Here is a 6,000-nt window from a genome sequence, read left to right on the forward strand (position 1 = left end):
TTTTTTTTTTTTTTGTGGTACGCGGGCCTCTCACTGCTGTGGCCTCTCCCGTTGCGGAGCACAGGCTCCGGACACACAGGCTCAGCGGCCATGGCTCACGGGCCCAGCTGCTCCGCGGCATGTGGGATCTTCCTGGACCTGGGGCACGAACCCGCGTCCCCTGCATCGGCAGGCGGACTCTCAACCACTGCGCCACCAGGGAAGCCTCAAATGTTTTCATTCTTGAAAAGAGTGTTGGAAACTGTGTACACTTCATGGTCAGTTAGACTTGGCCCCAAATCTCAGCTTCCCCCTTTCAATTGAGGTCTGCTATCTATGGAGCATCTGCATATATCTATGCACACAAACACACTAGGATTACAGAGGAGCTTACCACCTAGCTATGCAGTTCCAGGGGTATCGTTTTCTCTTCTGTCAAATGAAGCTGGTAATTGCCAGGCAGGGTTGCCTGGAGTATTAAATGAGACAGTGCTCAGAAAGCACCTAGATGCTTGGCAAACATTAGCTACTGTTGTTGTTATTATTATTATTGTGTTGAATTGGGTTTAAAGATAAATGACTGTCCTATAATGTTTTCAGAAATCAACAAATGTCTGAGCCCCTATATGTATATGCCAGACACTGCACTAGGTAGGAACTTTTAGGATTAGGAAGGTGGGTACTATGCTCCTAGAAATCATTATCCATATCTTTACAAAGGTAATCATGTTTTCCTTGGCGACACCAGTCTGGGAATAAAAATTGTCAAAAGTACAGTCCTAGAGCTGTATTTCTTAGGTTCTGCCCAACCTATCCAATCATAGGGACCCCAAGTCTTCTCAAATTCCATTAAAGTCAGTGTGTCACCTTTGCTGGCCAATGCATCCTCTCATCCTGGCATGTAGTACCACTCTTGCTGGCAAAAGTAGAGCTGATGAAACCAAAACCATGCAACTCAGATTGGGACTTGAACCCACGGTCTTTTTCTTTTTTTTTTTTTCCCCCCACGGTTTTTTAATTGAGATCACACACCTGGTCTCAGGACTTAATGAAGCTCAGGTTCTTAATGTCTTGTTGCAGAAAGAATTCAGTGAGAGACAAAGTGTTAGGTAAGAAGTGGATTTATTTAGAGAGAAACATACTCCACAGATAGAGTGTGGGCCATCTCAGAAGGTGAGAGGCCTGAAATATGTCATGGTTAGTTTTTATGGGCTGAGTAATTTCATAGACTAGTGAGTGGGAGGATTATTCCAACTATTTGGGGGGAAGGGAAAGAGATGTCCAGGAATTGGGTCACCATCCACTTTTTGACCTTTTATGGTTGGCCTTAGAACTGTCATGGCGCTGGTGGGTGTGTCATTTATCGTATGCTAACGTATTACAATGAGCATATAATGAGGCTCAAGGTCTACTGGAAGTCACATCTTCTGCCATTTTGGGCCTAGTTGGTTCTAACCAGCTTTTGTCATGTCCTGGGGCTCCGTCATTCTTTTAAAGGTTGTACTGTGCTCCCTTCCCTCCTGTTTCACTGACACCAGGTGAGGTCTCCAGTCCTTCCTCCTGGGTCTAGTTGCGTTCTAGACCCTTTCGCTGTACCGTCTATCTTTCTACTGGGATTAGGTCCAGACAAGAGCATAAGGATCCCCACATGAATGTCTCACTGGAGTGAATACAGTGAGACTTCATCTGTGAGGAGGAACCACAGTAGAGCAGCCATTCTCCTTCAACAGCTTATAGAGATGCTAACAGAACTGTTTTTGTTTTCATCTCTCCTCTCCTCAGGACTCTTTCAACAGTCCTGATGAGGAGACCATGGTGAACAACACAGTCCCCACTATAGTGGAGCAGAAATTACCACCGTGAAACATGTATCTTTGGCATATTAACTGTTTTAAGCCGTTATTTTCTGAGAAAGAGCAAACCTGGGAAGAGCTCTGGAAACCAAGTAGGAGTTGCTCTTTTGTAGGAAACTTTTACATTTGTAAAGAAAATCTTCATTTGTACGGGTGTCTCCCTCTCTGTGCCTCGAAGAAGAGGATGACAAAATCTCTAGAAACAGTTATCAGTGGAGAAGGAAAAGACTTAAACCTGCATCACAATCACCCTTGTCTTACTGTGCTTTTCCTGGTAATCTCCCATAACTGACTCTCCGTACCATCAACCCCTCTTTTGTCTTTAGCTGAGGATGGTATTTAAGGTAAAAGCTTGGGTCATTTTAGCAAGTTACTCAGATTTTCGGTGTTTCTGCCACGTATACATGTTATTAAACTTTGTTTCATTTTCTCCTGTTAATCTGTCTTATGTCAATTTTAGTTCTTAAACCAGAAGAACCTAGAAGGGTAGAGGAATATTTCTTCCTCCCAGACCCTGCTTTCCTCTGGGCTGATAACATGGCTCTCTCTGCCTGACTTCACTTCCCCCAGAGGCCTCCTTTGTTCTTCCTTTGATCCTTTCCTGGACAGAAGTTCCTACCAAACCTCTAGACACACCCCACTCCTGAATCCTTAGACTCTCAAGATGGAACCCCTGCTGCACAGTAACTGAAATACAGGCAGAGAAGAAAACTATGCTATTTTAAAAATCACATCTCGGTAACTAAGCCCTAGACCCTTTAACTGCACCCCAAGTAATGTGATTTCAAGACCCTTTAGTTCTTGGGTCATCCTCTCAGGACACTTTATAATGTGTCAATTGTTAAAAAAATTATTCTTACCTTTGTTAAAATGTTAGGGAAGACTTTATTCAAGACTATTGCAGGGCTTCCCTGGTGGCGCAGTGGTTGAGTCAGCCTGCCAATGCAGGGGACACGGGTTTGATCCCCGGTCCGGGAAGATCCCACATGCCGCAGAGCAACTAAGCCCGTGTGCCACAGCTACTGAGCCTGCGTCCCACAACTACTGAAGCCCGTGTGCCTAGATTCTGTGCTCTGCAACAAGAGAAGCCACCGTGACGAGAAGCCCCCAAACCACATCGAAGAGTAGCCCCTGCTCGCCGCAACTAGAGAAAGCCCATGTGCAGCAACGAAGACCAAATGCAGACAAAAATTTAAAAAAAAAAAAAAAAAAAGGCTATTGCAGTCGAAGTACTGTAATAGGGGAGAAAGATTCAGCTCATCTCCAAATACAACCAAGACAGTTGGGGATTTATAGCCAGTGAGCTGAGTGAGGAGTCAGTGGATGGAAAATTACTAGGAGGCAACATCAAGGGTAGAAGGAGTCTAAGTAAACTGACTTAGCAGGATTCTTGCTACAACTGGGCTAGGTAGGCTGAAGATAAGACATGGGCCAAGGTCAAGACCTAATTGAAAATAAGTCTTAGAGGAGCCTAAGTTTGGTCAAGGAGAGAATCTTTGTTACAATATTGCCTGTTTTAAAATGTGGGTGCTGCAGGAATTCCCTGGTGGTCCCATGGTTAGGGCCTGGGTTCGATCCCTTGTCGGGGAACTAAGATCCCACAAGCTGCACAGTGGCCAAAAATACATAAAATAAAATAAAATGTGAGTGCTGAAACTGAAAAATGTAACACAGACATGATCTGATCAGTGCATGGTCTAGAAGGGTTCTGTCCTTTCTTGATATGAATGCTAAATTTCTGTAATGTCTAAGGTTAATGTGAGATTGTTGGGTAGCCACAGAACCCCATTATATGGTTGGCTCATAATTAAGATTGCAGGCAACTAAAACATCAGGTGTTTACTCACAAGAATTCTCTCTTTTCAATCTTTGCATCATCCTACTATTAATGCTGAAAACTTGGCCTCTGTGCATCAGTACTGAACCAAATCTCAGAGAGTTTTGGGTGAAGTAGAAAAGAATAGCTTTATTGCTTTGGCAGGCAAAGGGGGACACAGTGGGCTTGTGCCCTGAAAAACTGTTTGTCCCAACCTGGGAGGATTTGGTGAGTTTGATAGCAATGGTTCAAGGGCAGAGGAGTTGCTGATAAAATAAATCAGGGTGTGTGCAGGGCCTGCACTCTTTTAATCTGGTCTCAGGTGGTCTCCTCTTAAGCTTCTCTAGGTTATCAAACTGTGATCTTCTCTGGAATGAAGAATGCTAACATCTTCCATTTGTTGGGGGTTTTAGTTCTGTAAAGAGCTCAAAGATATTGTTATGTGTATCCCTTCAAGGGGAACCAGGACCTTGCCCCAAGGCTGCACTTGTTTGTTTCAAAGCTGCACTTATTGTTTCTTGGCTGTTCCTCCCTTGTCTCTGCATCCCCTCCCTTCCCTGATTAGCAACTGTTCAAATCTGCCCTTTGGAACTCAGGGAAGGTCATGGAGGCTAGAGTCTATTCCCTACAAACAAGAAACAGGGAACATGGAAAGACTTCTGTGCCCAGGAGCCCCAGGGTCCTGCTAGGTTTCACTACCCAAATAATCTTGCTCAAATATAGACCTGAGTGTTTTCCAGCTCCAGCCCTGGAGCCTACAGCATCAAGATCTTGATGCCCAAGAAGAACCAGATTGCCACTTATTGACTCATTTTTAAGGAGGGACTGATGGTGGCCAAGAAGGATATCCACACGCCTAAACACCCTGTCAGGGAGGAAGACATTTTCCTCTACCCTTCTAAGTTCTCTTGACTGGTCTAGGGATTAAACTGACATGAGACAAATTAACAGGAGGAAATCAAAGTTTAGTAACATGTATACATGGGAGAAACCCAGGAAAACTGAGTAACTCACCAAAATGGCCAAAGCCCTCATCTTGAATACCACTATCAGCTAAAGACAAAAGAGGATGTTGAGGATGGGGAGAGTCAGTGATGGGAGGTTATCAGGTAAAGCAAGTAAACAAGGGTGAGTGTGATGCAGATTTAAGTCATTGCCTTCTCCATTGATAAGTGTTTCCAGAGATCATGGTCATCCTCCTCTTCCAGAAAGGAGGGAGACACCCTTACAAATGGAGATGTCCCTTACAAAAGGGCAACTCCTACTAGGTTTTCAGAGCCTTTCCCATGTCTGCTGTTTCTCAGAAAATAACCACCTCAAAACAATTAACATGCCAAAGAGACATATTTTAGGGTGGCAAATTCTACTCCCCTATAGCCTGGAGCTGGCAGATAAGAATGTGCCCAATCTTCACATTACGAAGGCCATTCACTCTCTCAGATGACAAGGCTATGTGAAAGAACAGCTTGCCTGAAGACGCTTCTATTGCTACCTTACCAAGGAGGGTGTCCAGTATCTCTGTGATAACTTCCACCTGCCCCCTGAGCCACAGCTGTCTTGAGACTGGCAGGTCAAGGCCCAAGGGTCTGGAGAGAGAGTGACCTGCAAGACTCACCTGAGGGGATGCCTACAGAGACACCTACAGAGAAGTTCTGTGCCCCCTGGTGTGGACAAGAAAATCAAGGCTGGGGCCAGGTCAGCAACCAGATTCCAGTTTAGAGGTGAATTTGGTTGTGGACATGGTCAGCTACCTCAATAAAGTTGGAGGAGATTGTTTTATGTTAAATAAATCTGTAGCCAGAAAAATGTGTGTGTGTGTGTGTGTGTGTGTGTGTATTTATATATATATAACAAGCAGAAACCTGTGGGACCCTTCTGGGTACAAAAGCCCCTCTGTGTCCCATTTCTTCTTTGTAGAAAAAGGTTTTGGTCCCCTAAGACTTCCTTGAGTTCCAAAGAGCAGACTCAAGCAGTTACTAATTAGCTAAGTGAGGGAATGTAGAAACAAAGGAAAAGCAGTCACAAGCAAGTTCAGCAGTAAAACAGTTTTAGTTCCTCCTCAAGGGATATACATAACAATCTGATGCATATCTTTGGGTTGTTATGCAGAAAGTAAGACCCCCCCCCCCCCCCGGTAGAGAATGGTGACTACATGCTGATCCCAGACTGGTTGGAACAAGAAGGTTGATGATTAAGATTCCTGAAATATCACCATGTTACCTCACAAGCAACCAATCAGAAGAAAGTCTGTGAGCTACAACCCTAACCCTAAATATTGCCTTTAGAAACCCTACATGCTGATCCAGACTGGTTGGAACAAGAAGGTTGATGATTAAGATTCCTGAAATATCA

At 44.4% G+C, this 6,000-nt stretch overlaps 1 pseudogene; it reads left to right on the plus strand.

Moving 5' to 3' along the window:
* The window catches only part of LOC103088045 (40S ribosomal protein S10-like), a 126,495-nt pseudogene extending 121,088 nt beyond the window's left edge, over window positions 1-5,407 (plus strand).
* Window positions 5,408-6,000: the final 593 nt, after the last annotated feature.

The sequence above is a fragment of the Lipotes vexillifer genome, unplaced genomic scaffold (assembly GCF_000442215.2).
Source record: "Lipotes vexillifer unplaced genomic scaffold, Lipotes_vexillifer_v1.1 scaffold602, whole genome shotgun sequence".
Lineage (NCBI taxonomy): Eukaryota > Metazoa > Chordata > Mammalia > Artiodactyla > Lipotidae > Lipotes > Lipotes vexillifer.